At 34.6% G+C, this 16,956-nt stretch overlaps 1 protein-coding gene across 4 annotated transcripts in view; it reads left to right on the top strand.

The window, feature by feature from the left end:
* The window catches only part of RNPC3 (RNA binding region (RNP1, RRM) containing 3), an 80,944-nt gene that overhangs the window by 50,519 nt on the left and 13,469 nt on the right, over nt 1-16,956 (top strand). For 3 of the 4 annotated variants that reach the window (XR_007476739.1, XR_007476754.1, XR_007476740.1), the window contains 3 exons: nt 4,818-4,922; nt 7,147-7,232; nt 16,735-16,826. The gene's annotated coding sequence lies outside the window, so the exon portion shown is untranslated. The remainder of the gene's footprint in view (nt 1-4,817; nt 4,923-7,146; nt 7,233-16,734; nt 16,827-16,956) is intronic. The other variant, XR_007476742.1, reaches the window with a different exon arrangement.

Genomic DNA, 16,956 nt, shown 5'->3' with positions numbered 1-16,956 from the left:
CAGGGGTTTTAATTCTGGGCTTTCTATTCTGTTCCATTGGTCCAAGTGTCTATTTTTGTTCCAGTCCCATACTGTTTTTATTACTATAGCTTTATAGTATAGTTTAAAATCAGGATGTGTGATATCTCTAGCTTTGTTCTATTTCCTCAGTATTGTTTTTGCTATTTAGGGTCTTTTGTGGTTCCACACAAATTTTAGGATTTTTTTTCTATTTCTGTGAAGAATGCCATTGGTATTTGATGGGAATTGTGTTGAATCTATAGATGGCTTTGGGTAGTATGGATATTTTAACAATATTAATTCTTTTGATCCATGAACACAGGATATTTTTCCATTTGTTTGTGTCTTCTTCAGTTTCTTTCAGCAAATTCTTATAGTTTTTGTTGTACAGATCTTTCACTTTCTTGGTTAAAATTAACTCCTAAATATTTTGTTGTTTTTCATGCTATTTTGAATGGGATAGATTTCTTTCTTTGTTAGATGATTCATCATTAGTGTATAGAAATACAGCTGATTTCTGTATGTTAATTTTGTATCCTGCAACTTTACTGCAATTGACTAGTTCCAATTTTTTTTTGGCTGAGTCTCTGGGATTTTCAATATACAAGCTCACATCACTTGCTAATCGCTACAGTTTCGCTTTTTCTTTTCAGATTTTATGTCTTTTATTTCTTTGTCTTATCTAATTGCTCTAGTTAGAACCTCTACTATTTGAATAAGAGTGATAAGAGTGGACATCTTTGTCTTGTTCTTGATCTTAAAGGAAAAGCTTTCAATTTTTCTCCATTGATTATGTTAGTTGTGTGTTTCTTCTATATGACCTTTATTATGTTGAGGTATGTTCCTTCTGTGCCCAATCTGTAGAGTATTTTTATCGTGAAAGGATGTTGTATTTTGTCAAATGCTTTTTCTGCATCTATTGAGATGACTGTGATATTTATCTTTCATTTTATTAGTGTGATATGTTACATTTATTGATTTGTATATGTTGAACCATTCTTGCATCCCAGGGATAAATCCCACTTGGTCATGAGGTATAATCATTTTAATGTGTTCTTGAATTCAGTTTGCTAATATTTTGTTGAGAATTTTTACGTCTATATTCACCAGGGATATTGGCCTACAGTTTTCTTTTTTGTGTGTCCTTATCTGGCTTTGATGTCAGGATAATGCTGACCTCATGGAATGAGTTTGGAAGTATTCCCTTCTGCTTAATTTTCTGGAAGAGTTTGGGAAGGATTGGTGTTAATTCTTCTGAAAATGTTCAGTAGAGTTTGCCAGTGAAACTCTCTTGTCCTGGGGTTTTCTGTGTTGGAAGGGTTTGATTCCTGATTCAATCTCTTTATTTGTTATTGGTCTGTTCAGATTTTCTATTTCTTCCTGATTCAGTGTTGATAGGTTGTGTGTTTCTAGAAATATTTCCATTCCTTCTAGGTTATCTAATTTGTTGGCACATGATTGTTCTTAATAGTCTCTTATGAGCCTATGTATTTCTGTAGTATTATATTTAACATCTCCTTTTTACTTTCTAATTTTATTTATTTGCATTTATTTCCATCTTAGCTAGTCCAACTAACGATTTGTCATTTAAAAAGAATCTTTTTGAAGACCCATCTCGTAGTTTCAGTGATCCTGTCTACTGTTTTTCTGATCTTTATCTGTTTCCTTTATTTTCTCTCTGATCTTTATTATTTCCTTCCTTATGCTAACTTTGGGCTTACTTTGTTCTTTTTTCCTAGTTCCTTGAGATATTAAAGTTAGATTTTTTTATTTGTGATTTTTCTAATTTCTTAATATCTGCATTTATCACAATGAACTTTGCTCTCAGAACTGCTTTTGCTGCATACCATACATTTTGATATGTTGTATTTTCATTTTCATTTGTTTCAAGATAATTTTTTATTTCCCTTTTGATTTCTTCTTCAGCTCACTGGTTGTTCAGAAATGTGTTGTTTAGTTTCCACATATTTGTAGATTTACAGCTTTCCTCTTGTTGATTTCTAGTTTCATACCATCGTGGTCAAAAAAGATAGTTGGTATGATTTCAGTGTTTTGAAATTTGCTAAGATTTGTTTTATGTCCTATTATATGATCTATCCTAGAGACTGTCCATGTACACTTGAGAAGAATGTGTATTCTGCTGCTGTTGGGTGGAATGTTTTATAAATGTCTGTTAGGTCCATTTGTTCTAAAGTGTGGTTCAATCCAATGTTTTCTTATTGGTTTTCTGTGTGGATGACCTATCCATTGCTGACAGTAGCATATTGAAGTCCCCTATTATTGTAGTGTTGTCTGCTTCTTTTAGTATTTGCTTAATATATTTTAGTGCTCTCATGTTGGGTGCACGTATATTTACAATTGTTATATCTTCTTGAAGTATTGACCCCTTTGTCATTATCTAATAACCTTCTTTGTCTCTTGTTACTGTTTTGGGCTTTAAGTCTATTTTGTCTGATATAAGTATAGCTAACCCCACTTTCTTTTGGTTTTCACTTATTTGGAATATTTTCTTCTATCCTTTGAGCCTATGTATGTCACTTTGACCTGAAATAAGTCTCCTGTGGGCAGCATATAGTTGGGTCTTGGTTTTCCCAGCCCTCTCTGTGCCTTTTGATTGGTGAATTCAGTATGTTTACATTTACAATGATTATTGGTATGTATGTATGTCATACATGTATGTACTGTCATCTTATTATTCACCTTCTGCTTGTTTTTCATCTCAATTGTTTCTTTTTCCTTCTGTTTCTGCCTACCTTTGTAAATTGGTGGTTTTCCCTATTGATTTTTTCAGTCCCCCTTTTTATGTTTTGTGTCCCTATGGTAGATTTTTGCTTTTGGGTTACCATGAGGCTTACACAAAACATCTCATAGGAACAAAATAGTCCTTTTTATCCTGATAACAACTTCTCCTTTTTCATCTATAAAGTTTCCATCCTTTTACTTCTTTTATATTTTTGATGCCAAATTTTCCTATTGTTGTACTGTGAATTCATTACAAAATTGTAGTGGTTATAGTTATTTTAAATTATTCTTTCCTTTAACATTTGTACTATAATTAAATGGCTAACACACCATTCTAATATAGAGTTACAGTTTTCTAATTGTGATTGTCTATTTTTCACCTTTACTAAATTGTTATATATTTTCATACGTTTTTGTGTCACTAATTAGCATCCTTCCATGTCAGCTTGAAGAGTTTTTTTTTAACATTTCTTATAAGTCAGGTCTAGTGGTGGTGAACTCCTTCACCTTTTGTTTGTATCTCCTTTATGTCTGAAGGATAACTTCGCCAGGTAAAGTATTCTTGGCTGGTAATTTTCAATCTTTCAACACTTTGAATATGTCATGTCACTCTCTCCTGCCCTGTAGAGCTTCTTCTGAGAAATCCACTGATAGCCTAATGGGGATTCCTTTGTAGATTACTTTCATTTTTTTTTCCCTGGCTGCCTTTTGGATTCTTTCTTTGTCATTGATTTTTTTGACAGTTCCATTATAATGTGTCTTATAAACAGACTTTTTGTATTGAGATAACATCGTGTTCTATTAGTTTCATGGACTTTTAAGTCTAATTCCTTACCCAGGTTTGGAAAGTTCTCAGCTATAATTTTTTAAATAAACTCCCCTTTTCCCTCTTTTCTCCATCTGGTACACCAGTTATTCTTATATTTGCTTTTCTGATCAAGTCCTTAGGGTTCACAGGGCTTCTTCGTTTTAAAAAAATAGTTCTCTTCTCCTAACTGAATCATTTCTAAATTCTTATCCTCCCAGTCACTTATTCTTTCTTCCATCTGATCTGTTCTGTTACCTTTGCTCTCTGATGAGTTCTTTATTTCATTCATTGATTTATTCAGCTTCAGAATTTCTGTTTGGTTCCTAAAAAATTAGTTTCTTTTGTAAAGAATCCTTTATGGTCATTAATTTTGTTCCTGAGTTGATTGACTTGCCTTTCTGAGTTTTCTTATAGTTTATTGAATTTCTTCATAACATCTACTTTGAATTCTTTATCAGATCTCAGTATACTGTGCCTTTGAGTTCCTGGGGAGTTATCATTTTCTTTTTGTGATACCATATCCCTTGATTTTTCACAGTGTTTGACGATATGTGCCTCTACTTTCGCAGTTGAAGTAGCAAGCACTTTTCTTAGTTAAGGATTTGTTTGCTTTGGCTGTTACAGCTCATCAGGCTGGCAATTAGAAAACTTTCTTTTGTTTTCCAAAAGGTGGCACTGTAGCTCAAGTTTTAGGTTTCTCCTGTAGAAGCTGGCTCTTGGGGCTGTGCTTGGGAGTTTTAAAAAGAGCTGGCATCAGAATGGGAGGAGGCTTGGGCTTAGGAACTGAGACTTTGGGGGTGCCATGGCCTGGTAGGGGGGTCCTAGAGTGGCGTCTCCCAGAGTCCTGAAGCAGATAGCAGGAAACATGTTCCTTCAATGCCCTTTGATAGTCTTATCTGCCCTCTTTCCTTTCCTCTTCCTCCCCAACCCCCCAGTCATGGAGGTTCCCTCCTCAGAACTCCAGGTCTGCTGGAGAGAATTGGGACCCTCCAGCTGCAACCCACCTGCATCTGGGCAGTTTGTCACTCACCACTTTTGCCTTCCTCCTCCTCTAACACAGAGGTAGCTACTTCCATTGCTAAAAGTCCAGTGTTGTTTAGGGTCACCTTGGAGAGGGGGGCTGCCTCAGCAGGTTCCTGCCTCTCCTCTGTCTCCAAACTTGTCTCAGTCCTGCTCTAGTGGCATGCTGGTTTCCCCCATCAGGCTGGCTGGACCTCCACAAATTCTCTGTCTCCTGTGAGGATCCACCCAGTTGTGTGTTCTCCAGGTTCCCTTTCTCCCAATTGGAGCAAATGAGAGTAAAGCAGACTCATCTACTTCCTTGGAACTGCAGCCCCATCTGAGGTCCTATCTACCTACTTTGAATGCACAGGTGGGTAGAAATCTCCTAGGTATCCTGGTATAAAATGCAGAGGACTTTTGTTTGGTTATGGATGTCCAATTAGTTGTAAATCAAAGGGGAGAGAAAAAAGGAACAATGCATACCACCATGATGCTGATGTCATGTTAGTTTTGTTACTTTTTAGAGTGGTTATTTCTCTAATGTAAATGCTAATTGTCTTGTTCTTTGGTCTTATTTTCTATATCAATAAAACAAGATGATTATATTTAGATATGTGTTTTCAAATTACCAGAAAAAGGGACATTACAATTAATCGCATATTTTTTATAAATCTACAATTTCATGACTATATATTAAAATATGTTTTTATACAATGTTTTGAAATTTTAGTTATTATTTAAAATCTGGAAACCACTGGACTAGTTTATTCCAATAGTCTCTCTCAAGGTTAACATTCTCTGATCTTACGGTTTATTCTTCCCTTGACTTCCTACATCCCAAGAGAAAGAAAATGTCATATAAGAATGTTTTATGAATCAAATATCTTAAGGGAACTTAATGGTTGTATCAATCAGGGTAGAATAAGTTATGCTGCAGTAACAAAGAACTAAAAATTCTCAGTGCCTTACAATAGCAAAGTTTATTTCTCTTGTTCATCTCAGATCAACAAGGGATTCTTCGTATCAGTCACTTTACATTCTGTCAGAGAAACATATTGACACATTTTTTACCATATAGAAGCCACAAAGTAAAGCATTACTTCTGTTTGCATCTCATTGCCAAAGCAAATCACATGAGCACTCCTGAATTCAATAGGACAGGGATATATATTTCACCTGCAGGGAGGAGCACTGAATATTTATAAACAACAATATATTCTATGGGTGAGTATGATATTAGGAATAAAAACTAACAGAAAAATGAATTTATTTAAAATGAAAATTAGAGAAACAGGAAATTTGAGAATAACTCTTACTACTTCTCCAATCTTCTGAACATATTAATATTAGCTAAACAGAAACTTCCAGATATCAAAATATCTTCACGTACATTTTTTTTTTTGATTTTTTAGAACAACCCAGTGAGGGAGATTAAAAAGACTGAATTGTGGCTAAAGTCTCACTACAGAGTTAGATTGTTTGGTTTTGAATTTCAGTCTCAACATTTACTAAAATATGTTCATGGACAAATTGCATTGCTTACTTTCTCAGTGCCTCAGTTTCCTGCTTTTAGGACTGAATATAATCGTAATTCTATCCTGAACTTATATATCTGTGAGGAGTCAAAGTGATAACACATGGAAATGGCACATAGTAACACTCAATGCATATTGCTAGTTGTTAATTATTTTTTGTATTTTTATCATTTATCAACAGTACTATGATTCCCATTTTCTAAATGAAAACCTAAATGCAATCTATAGACTTTAATGTTTCTCTAAGGTTCACATAGTAGATGGCAAAGCTTGGATTCAAAATTAGATTTTTGGTTTAGAGATTTTGTTTACATTCTAGTCACACTTATTTAACTAATTTGACACAATCATATTCTAATCTGTGTCTTTAAGGTTATTTTAGCGAAAGGTTGTTTGTTTTTTTCCTATGGATTGATATAAATGGTTCAGGAAAAAAAGACTGCCTGAGATTGGGAGAGGATATTGAGAATAAGAAAGGAAGACAAAGAGAAAGCAAGCAACTGAAAAGGTACAGTGTAATTAGAGTAGGTGGCAGGGCAGCCAACTGAGCTGGTGGACGGAAGTCAGTGGTTTGCTCGGGAAGCAGGAGTGATAGTGGCCAATCTGGTGCCGTTGTGGAGCTCAGATTAGACTTTTTGTACAAATTGGATTTGGAGAATTAGAGCAAGATTGTAAGACCACCTACTGAAAGGAAGAGTATTGTAGGAAATCTATAAAGTCCTAAATTCAGCATTTTTTTCCTAACTGAAGAGAAAGCAAAACCAGAACTGTGTGACTTTGTTGTTTTATAATTGAAATGACTAAACTGTGGATTTGAGAGACTGCTGACTTTAGGGAAGTCAATGTGGTAACTTATTTTAATGGTTTTTGTGTATCATATAGTTCCCCCCTCCCTTTTTTCTTGAAATAGGTGGTTTCTGTCATATGCTTTGATATAGTTCAGAGTCTCACAATCTGTTTTAGGTTTGTTGACAACTCAAGTTTCAGTTTCCAGCAGCGTATACTGTTTGTGTTTGAAATGCGTCTGAGGCTTGGCTCAAAATGTTTCTCTCATTTCAGAAATGTGGTATGCAAACTTCATTATCTTTGCCTTCATTTCTCTAACCTTCACATGTGACTTATTATCCTGAGAATAAACCTTATGGGTAAGTCTGAGCTAATAATTTTTTTCCCTAATATTGGATATGTTTTATTGAAACTTCAAATATAAATTTTCAAATATAAATACTCCCTAAAAAGTACTGCTTTGTTGTTAAGCTATTACCAAATATCCTATTTAATATTTAGGAATTCCCAAGACATCTTATTTAGCACATTATAGTAACCATAAGAGCTTTAAAATAAAAAGAAATTTCCTCTATTTAGAGTAATCCAGAAAATTGAGGTGTGGGCAACAGAGCATTGATACTAGTATCACTAATTATGAATAGCTTCTCTGAGGAGAACCATTTTAGGAAAACTATAGTGGGAAGTAGACATAACTATTTCAAGTTCTTATTTTTTTGTTTTGTTGTTGATGCCGAAGATGTCAAGAATTTGTTTGCATTGTTTATTTCCCATGATATAAATATACTTTAGTTGTTTTAATTCCTCTGCTGTGAAGTTTATAACTCTTTAGATTGACTGAGATGAAAATTAAGATTAAATGAGAAAACATATGACAATGGCTGATCCTTGGTAGAAGCTTATTATATGTTTGCATATCTCCACCTATGCTAGGATGCTAATAAAGTCCCCCAAATTGTGTTTGCAAGTTATCCTTTATTTTAATAATATTTTTAAATGCTTTGTGAAAAACACTTACTTGTTACTTAAAGAACAGTTCAGAGATAACTGATGAGGCAATGAGGAAAAGTTGTTTCAAAACTAACATGTAGATTGCCAGAAGCTCTAAAGAGTTTTTAAAAATGAGAAGAGAATGGGGAAAAAATTGCAGGTAGAAAACATTGCTGGTTCTTTCTTATCACTGTCTGTTCCTCTGGGGGATAAAAATATGTCTGAGATGTAGAAAGTATTATTAGAATTTGGGAATAGTGGAATGGAAAGACAGAATGTCCAAGTAATGATAAGTGAAAGTGGGAAGAGAACATGAGTTTCTAGCAGTTTGAATAGTACCAGAAGTAAAAATAGCAATAAAATAATAACAATATTACAGCAACCAAATACATTGAGCTTTTACTGTATCCATGCACTGGGATAACAGCTTTATATGTGTTAATCCATTTAATCATCATAACAGCTCTATGAGGTACATACTACTTTTTCTAGTTTACAGATAAATTTAGAGAGGTTACTTTCCAGGATCACACAGCAGATAAATGGTAAGGTCAGGATTTAAACAATGCTTAGTCTAATTCCTAAGGTCGTAGTCTTAACCATTACATTTTAACATTTGGAACCTTGGGTCAAGTATGAAGTTCAAATGTTCTCTTCTCTAACTCTCAACTCTTTATCACCATCAGCCATATGTCATCCACTATTTAGTCAGTCTTCTCTCCTATTCAGTTTCTAATATTCATGTACATTCAGTTAGTCTCTTGTCCTTGCAAATTTTCCTTCCATTTGTTTTTGAATACCTTTCTTTGGTAATTAAACTCCTCTCCTTATGTTGAAGGTAACTCTTTATATGTTCCCTACTACCTGCCCTATCATATAGACTGCAGAGTTATAACATTGGATTCAATATGTCTATTGGTACCTTGTCAACTTTCAAGGGTCCAGCTCTCTAGGCCTGATAATCCCACCAGAGTGAAATGGCCTACACATACTAGTTGCTTATGAATGGTATCTGTTCCGACTGGTTGGTGTCTGTGCTAAATTAGTTGTTAAATCTTTTGTGTGCCATTTCTGAAACTATCATTTCTTTGTTGAAAGCTTCCAAGTCTCTCTTCTTCTTTCTTCATATCTAATTTTTTTATAGCCCAAACTCAGTATATTCCATATTAGCTCTTCAGTTTCCCTAAATCAATCTGCCTCTAGGTTGCACTATGCATGATAATGCCATTGTCATTGTTCCACTAACTAAACTTTAAATCATAGAGTCCTCTTTGATTCTTCCTTTTCTCTATTCCCCTACATCTGATTAGCTACCATTTCCGTAGAATTATCTCCACCAAATCTATTGCATCTCTCCTCTCTATATCAATTCATTATTGCTGAATAACAATAATTTATTATGTCTCATATGTCTATGGTTGACTAATTAGTTCTTCTGCTGATTTAGCTCTGGAACAATCATTCAACTAACAGTTAGCTGGTAGGTCAACTCACATGGTTAGAATGGCTAGGGCCAATTAGATCTCTCCATGTGGCCTTCCCAGTTATCATCACAACACAGTGGTCTCAGATTTTCAAGAGATGTGCAGATGCTAATCAAACTTCTGTTTGTGTTTGTGGCTTGTTTGCTGACATCCCTCTGGACAAAACAAATTATAAACCAATTCCATAATCTATGTAGGAAGAGATTCCACAAAAATATGGATACTGTCAAGTGTCATTCATTGGGTGGCACTTATTGTTACAGTTTACCACAGTCTCCTAATTTTCATTTTTACTGCTGAAATCATAGTTCAGATTTTCATCACTACTCTGTTTTACTACTGCACAAGGTTTCGATTGTTTCTATCTCAGTTCTCTTTGCCTGCCAATCCATCTGCTATACTCCAAAAGCTCCAGTCATGTTACTTTCCTTTTTAAAAATAAACAAATGAATAAAAACCTATAACTTCTCCTAGCTATCAGAAGAAAGTCTGCTTTCTTCTCCCTAACTTTGAGAGCCCCCAATATAACTTTCCTAAGTCCTATGGCTCCCCTACTTCTAACTCAATGTTCTACAAAACTATATTAATTTCTTGCTATTGTCCTTGCCTAATTCCTACAATTGCTATATTTTTTCTTGCTTAAAAGCCATTTCACCTTATCTCTTTTCATTAAAATCGAATCTATTCTTCAAGTCAATTTTACCTTCCCGTATTCCCATCAGTTACAAAGGATTTTCCTATTAGTGAAATCCTAAAGCACTCTACTCATCTCTCTCTTAAGATAGTGATCATATCCTTCATTTTATTATTGTTATTTGTATTTGTGCATGGACGTGTCCTTGCTCAGACTTAATATGAGAAAGGTGCTACAACAGTGTTGTCCAATAGAAATATAATGAAAACCACATATGTAATTTTAAAAAATTTAGTAGCCATATTAAAAGAGGTAAAAAGAAACTAGGAAATTTAATGTTAATAATAAACTTTATCTAGCCTAATGTATCACAAAATATTATCTCAGCATGTAAACAACATACTAATTAATTTTTTACATTGTTTTTCATGCTAACTTCAAAATCTGGAGTGTATTTTACATACATATCATATTTCTGTCCAGATAAATCATATTTCAAGGGTTCAATAGCAAAGTGTTGCTTTTGGCTACCATATTGGACATTACAACCTGAGAATTCTATGAGAAACATTGGTATAGTACAGAGAATGTTGACTCGTGGTAGGATGATTATCAGATTTTGGCCTTGTTACTTATTATATGAGCCTGAACAATTTATTCAGTCTCTCTTAGCCTTAGTTCCTTTATGTATACAAAGTTTTTGCAAGGATTAGAGTTGACTGTATTACACAGTTTCTGACATGGTGTTCATTTACTTAAAAAAAACCAATGTGGACATGACCCAACCTACACCAATGTCTTGCAAAATACCTGGATTTTAGAGTCTGTATATTGTAACCATTTATTGATCACATAAGCCATTATACTATTTTTTTTTGCAAGGAATATTAAATATGAAGTCTACCTTTAAGAAGATTGGTCCCAGAATGATGGCCATATAAATACTTATTTTTTACAATATAAATCAAATATCACTTAATAATATCATATAAGTTAAAAAGCTGTCTTACAGGGGAGTCATTAACTATTCTGGGAATATCAAGGTAAGCTTCATACAGATGCTTTTTTAACTGCATCTGAAAGGAAGAAAAGTTACCAGATATTCAGGGGTGATGGAAGGGAACCATAGAAAGTTAAATAAAGTGCATGAAAGTCATGGAGGAATAAAATTCCTTGTAAAATATGAAGAAATTTTAGTTTTGCAATGGATAGGTGTTAGGGACTTCATGTTTGTGTTCCACCCCACCAAAAATTCAAATGTGGATACCCCAACTCCCAATGGAATGGTATTAGTCTTTGGGGCCTTTGAGAAGTAAATACATTAAGGTGAAGTCATGAAAGTGAAGCCCCCCGATGGGATTAGTGTTCTTGTAAGAAGGGAAAGAGACTGAGATTTTCTTTACTCTACACCATGTGAGGATACAAGAAGAAGGTGGCCATCTGTGAATGTGGAAGGGGGTTCTCACCAGACATTGGATCTTCTGATATTTTGTTCTTGGGTTTCCCAGACTCCAGAAATGTGAGAAATAAATATTTAATTATAAGCCATCCAGTCTATGGTATTCTTGTTATAGCAGCTTGAACTGAATAAGAAAATAGGGCACAGAATATATTCATAAAGTAGGACACAGAGTATATTCATAAAGTGGGTGAATATGGACCCAATTTGGGTCCTAGAAAGGACCAAAGGAGAGCATTAGGATTCATAGAGTGCTCTTGGTACCCCCTCCAAAAAGCTCGTACTTCCTCATTTTTCATCATCTTAATAAATGGTATCACCAAATACCTATTTCTTTAATATTTCTCTTTCCCTCATTCTTCAGATTGAATCTATGTATAAACCTATTGCCTTTCTACCTCTGAGATGTATTCTGTCAGTGCAGCACTCCAAGCCACTTACTACTTTCCTAGACCACTGAAAAAGCCTAACTGATCTCCTTGCCTCCACTGTTGTCTTCCTGTAATCCAGTTTCTTCACAGAAGAGGAAGAATGATTTTTTTTAAAGTAAATCAGAATCTCTTAGCTCCCCTTCTTTGAGCCCCAATGGCTTTCTCTTTCATTATGTTCCAAAGGGTGCTACATGATCTGGCCTACCTCTCTGACCTAATCTCGTTTTACTCTCCCCTTGATCACACATTATTTAGATGCACTGCCTTTATTTTATTTTAGTGTCACTGAGTATTCTAAGCTTTTTTCTACCTGGGCTTTTACTATTGCACTTTCTTCTATCTAGGTTGCTCTTTCTCCTATCTTCAAATAACGGGCTCCTTCTAATCCTTCAAATTCTACCTAAAAATCACTTTCTCCGAGATACCTTCCCTGACTATTCAGGCTAAAATACCCTGATGGTGAAGTCATTTTCTATTTTATTACACTGTTATTTCATACTAGTTCTTACTGCCATCTTAAATTGTTTTATTATTATCATTATTTACTCATGTATTTTCTTTCCTTTCCATTAAAATATAAGCTGCTCGAGGAGAAAATCTTGTCTGTCTTGTTCATCATCGTATCCTGAATATCATCCTTGTGCTTTAGCAAAAGGCAGACACTCAGTTAATGCTTGTTGAATGAATGGATCTTTTTCCCCACATGTACTATATTCTCTCTAGTAGGATTTCATGTATTAAGAAGGAAAATAGATGTGAATGTATTAATCTAGTGTTTTATCAGGTATAAGAGATATTTGGTTATAAGAGATAAGAGGAAAAAAAAAGCCACACTCTACTGCTATAGCCAATGAATTAAGCAAAGGATTTGATAGGGGGGGCAGGGGGAAAGGTCTGTTTCCTCAATTCATGGTCATTCATCTTCCAAATAGTTTCTTAAATCTTAATGTAGAAAGTTCAGTAACTAAAAATATTGGTTGTGATACCAGAACTGAATTGAATATTCTGTTTCTTTTTGAAATTGAAACAATTGCAAATGTTTGCAGTAGGTACTTAAGGCAATATTTTGACTGTGAATTCAGTTGGCTCTAATTGTTATTTTCCTTCTATTAGTGTAGCACTTTAGAAATAAGATCTAATCCTGTTAAATAATAATTGCTTACAGACTTTTTATATGTATATATATAGATGTGTGTATATATATATATAATGCAAGATGTTTAAAAAGGTTAATATTCCCTCAATAAGGAAAACATTGTTATAAAATGTCATTTAGATCAGCTCTAATAAGTAACCAACTTGAAAAACTCAGAAAGGCATAAAAAAACACGTATACTTAAATAATTATAATATCATTCCAATCAACATTTTTTTATGTTTTAGAAGATTCTCATTAACCTTTTTGTCAAAGGCATTTCTAAGAACTCAGAAAAGCATATTGAAAAACATGTTTGTTGCCATTAACACCATTTGCCCAGCTATGCATCTCTAATATATGTCTGTATTTCTTACATAGGGTGTTTCTAACAATTAGTTAGGGGTAGCTGATTTAATGATGATTCCCATACAAAGTCATAACACTTGGGTGCTTTTTACAATATAAAGGCCCTTTCATGTTTAATAAGTTAAAAACTAAAAGACACAAATTATGCAGTCTATAATAATTAATTATCTGGAGCTCACAGGAATCTTCTCCTACATTCTAAATATTCTTTTTTTCATTCTCTTTCCAATGGCTTTCACATGATGATGTTGTATGTCTTTGGTTTCCTCTCTTAACCCCTAATACAAATGGATGTTTATGTAGGGCTCTCATGACACCATTTACTCTGAGTTTTCTTCCTGATCCTCTAGCTATTCTCCTTCACCTTGACTGTAAATGTGGAATTTATTAACGCTTTCATCTAGGTTTTCTTATAATTTTCAGTTATTTTATTTTAATGATTGAATAAGAAAATAGAAGGCATAACTTGGAAGCTCTCTCTTCTTTTCACCCACAAATCTATCTATATTTGCCCCTGTCATTTTCTTCTATCCTCCTGTTATGATGAACAAAGTGCACTTCATTTTACCAAAGTCCATTCCCTCCATTTTTACCTTTGTGAGGACTTTATTTCTTAAATTATCCTTTCTCTTCTGATTTAACAGTCTTTCTTTTTCTGACAGATTAGTCCCCTCAGATTACATATATCACATTAGAATCTTTCAACTAAAATATCCGTGACCCTCAGTTTTTCCCTACTTAGTCAAACTGCTGAGTTTTCATCACACAGTCTCAACATCCTCAACACTAGTTATTTTTCCTCTCCTTACTGTTCAGTTTCCATCATCACTTTATTTAATCTGCTCTTGTCAACATAAAATATTTGTTACTCATACAGTGTACCTTTTTTATCCTCATCTTGCTCTACTTCACAATAGGATTCAATATGGAAAGACACTCTCACTTCCTTTCTTCCTTTGGCCTCTGTGATTGTACTCTCTCCTTGTTTTCCTTCTCTCTCACTAATTGCTCTTTTTCAGATTTTTTTTATTGTCTTACTTTCCCTTTGACCTAAGAACTCATTTGGATCTAATTTTCTTTCTTTTCAATCCTCTCTTTGAAGTGTTTGCCATCGTTTCCACGGATTTAAAACACAAACTTTGGCATGGAGGCCTGCATCTTGAAAGCAGATCTTATCTTGGACTTCAGCCTCACATTTACAGGAGATGCTTCACATCTCTACTTCACTGTTTCACAGACATCTCCTACTTAACATATCCAAAATGTGACCTTCAATTTGTTTCCTCAAGAAGCCTTTTGGTATTCCCCACTGCTCTGTTTCACCACTTACTAAGATACCTGAGGTATTTCCTTGATTTTTTTCCCCCTTCTCTTAACAACTTGCCCTACTTCTTCATATAAACCTTAGCATGATCTATGAATTTTTATCTTCAAACTATCTCTTAATTCCTTGCACTTTTTTTCTTGTATCCTCTTCCACCTCTTCATCCAGGTCATCATTATGTCTTGCCTGTATTCCAAAACAACTTTTCTCCTGTTTGTACTGTTTTACTTCCTCAATTGATTTTACTACAAACCACAAAATAATATTCATAGTATTTAAGTCAAATTACAAACTCACATGCCTAACACTATTACATTTTTATTGCATTTAGACTAAAATCTCAACTCCTCATGATAACCTACAATACTACACATTATCTGGCATGAACCTAGCCCTCGAACCTCAGCTTTGCTCTTTCCCTTGGCAATCCCATACCCTCAGTCATGATGGCCTTTCTTCATTTACTTGAATGGGCCATGTTATTTTTCACCTTGGAGATTTTTGGGGATGTTTACCCCCACTTATTTTAGAATGCTCCTAACCTAGGTTTTAGTATGGCTGGCTCCTGTTCTTTATAAGTGGTCCCATAACTCAGTGACTGGCATCACCAGTCATTCAGTTCTGCAAGCAAGAAATCTGGTCTCATCGTTGAAACCCTCTTCTCATATGTCACTCAGACCATAATGCATTCAGAATCACATTCCTAATTTCCCTTCTAAATATTTCTCGACTGAGTTCTTTTCTCTCTCCACTGCCACTATCTAGCCATGCTTTTGTTAAATGACTAAAATCTCTTATTTTACCAATATTATTACGAAGAAAACACCACAGACTCACAATTTAAAACCAGACTTTATTATTGTTTGTAACAAATGCATTGCAGGATGGATGCAGGGAGTCCAAACACAAGCCACGGCCTGGGAACACCTCACAGCAGTTTTGTAACACATCAGAATTACATGCTTTCTTTTAGGTAAGATTGTACACAGAGAACCCTTTTAAGAATTTCCTGGTCGTTAGCAGGGGAGTAGGGTAACCATGGTAATCAGGTATGTACATCCAGGAAGGGAAGATGAACATTATGGACTTAAGGCTGCAAACTTCAAAAAGGATATTTGAAAGGGATTCTATGATGGGATAGAAGTATTTGTACAGGGAGCATATGTGTATAGAGGTTAAAGAGCTTGTCCAGGAGAATAAAACATCAAGGACATCTATTGAAATTGTTACTATTAGCATATCAAACTGATAGAACTTCACATTCTGTTGACTATGGCGGGGCTCGCTTCAGCATCAGCATCTACCTTAGCCCTTCCTCTAATCATTCCATTGTCTACTGTGCATCCAGAATGGTCTTCTCAAATCAGAAAACCACCACCAGCACCACCACCTTTCCCAAACCCTGTCAATGGATTACCACTTACGTTAGAATAAAAGGCCAAAATTCTTAGCAGGGCTATTAGACTTTTCTGCATCTGAAGCCTCATCTCCCAAACTCTCCTCTTCAACTTTTTTTTTTTTTTTTTCCTATAGCCATACTAATCTTTTAGTTACTCAGATTCACTGAGCTCCTTTTATCTCCTCAAGTTCAACTCTGGGAAATTCTACCTCTTCTTCTTGGAAGGATCTTTTCTCACCTCTTTCCCTAATTAACTGCTATTCATCATTCAATTCTTAGTTCAAAGGCCATTCCTATAAAGTCATTTATCCAGGATTAGGTCAAATTCCCCTACTATTGTCATGACTTTCTGTACTTTCATTCTTACCACTCACCATAAATCTATAGGACAGTGTCTATTTTGGTCTTTATTGAATCCTCAGTCACAGGACAGGGTCTGGCAGATATTATTTAAGAACTCAATAATTATTTGTAAGATAAAGTGACATAATGAAAGAGAAGAAGAAAAGAAAAACATGTCAATTTTTGAGAAGTAGAAACTTAGTAAATATAAGGCCTTGGAATAGAGTTATTCTACTCATCCTCAGTCTAATTCTTCCCACATTTCACCAATTCCTGATTACCTTGATTTCTCAGGTCATAAATGTCCTGGGATCTCAATAGAAGCAGAAGAAGTATAGACATACCTCAGAGATATCATAGGTTCAGTTCCAGATCACCATAATAATGTGAGTATCTTAATAAAACCATTCACAGAATTTTTTTGGCTTCACCAGTGCATGTGAAAGTTATATTTATAGTGTAATCTGTTAAGTGTACAATAGCATTATATCTTTCAAAATGTACGTGCCTGTTTGA

Source organism: Orcinus orca, chromosome 1 (genome assembly GCF_937001465.1).
Source record: "Orcinus orca chromosome 1, mOrcOrc1.1, whole genome shotgun sequence".
In the NCBI taxonomy this organism is placed as follows: domain Eukaryota; kingdom Metazoa; phylum Chordata; class Mammalia; order Artiodactyla; family Delphinidae; genus Orcinus; species Orcinus orca.
This window is presented reverse-complemented; position numbering and strand designations above follow the sequence as displayed.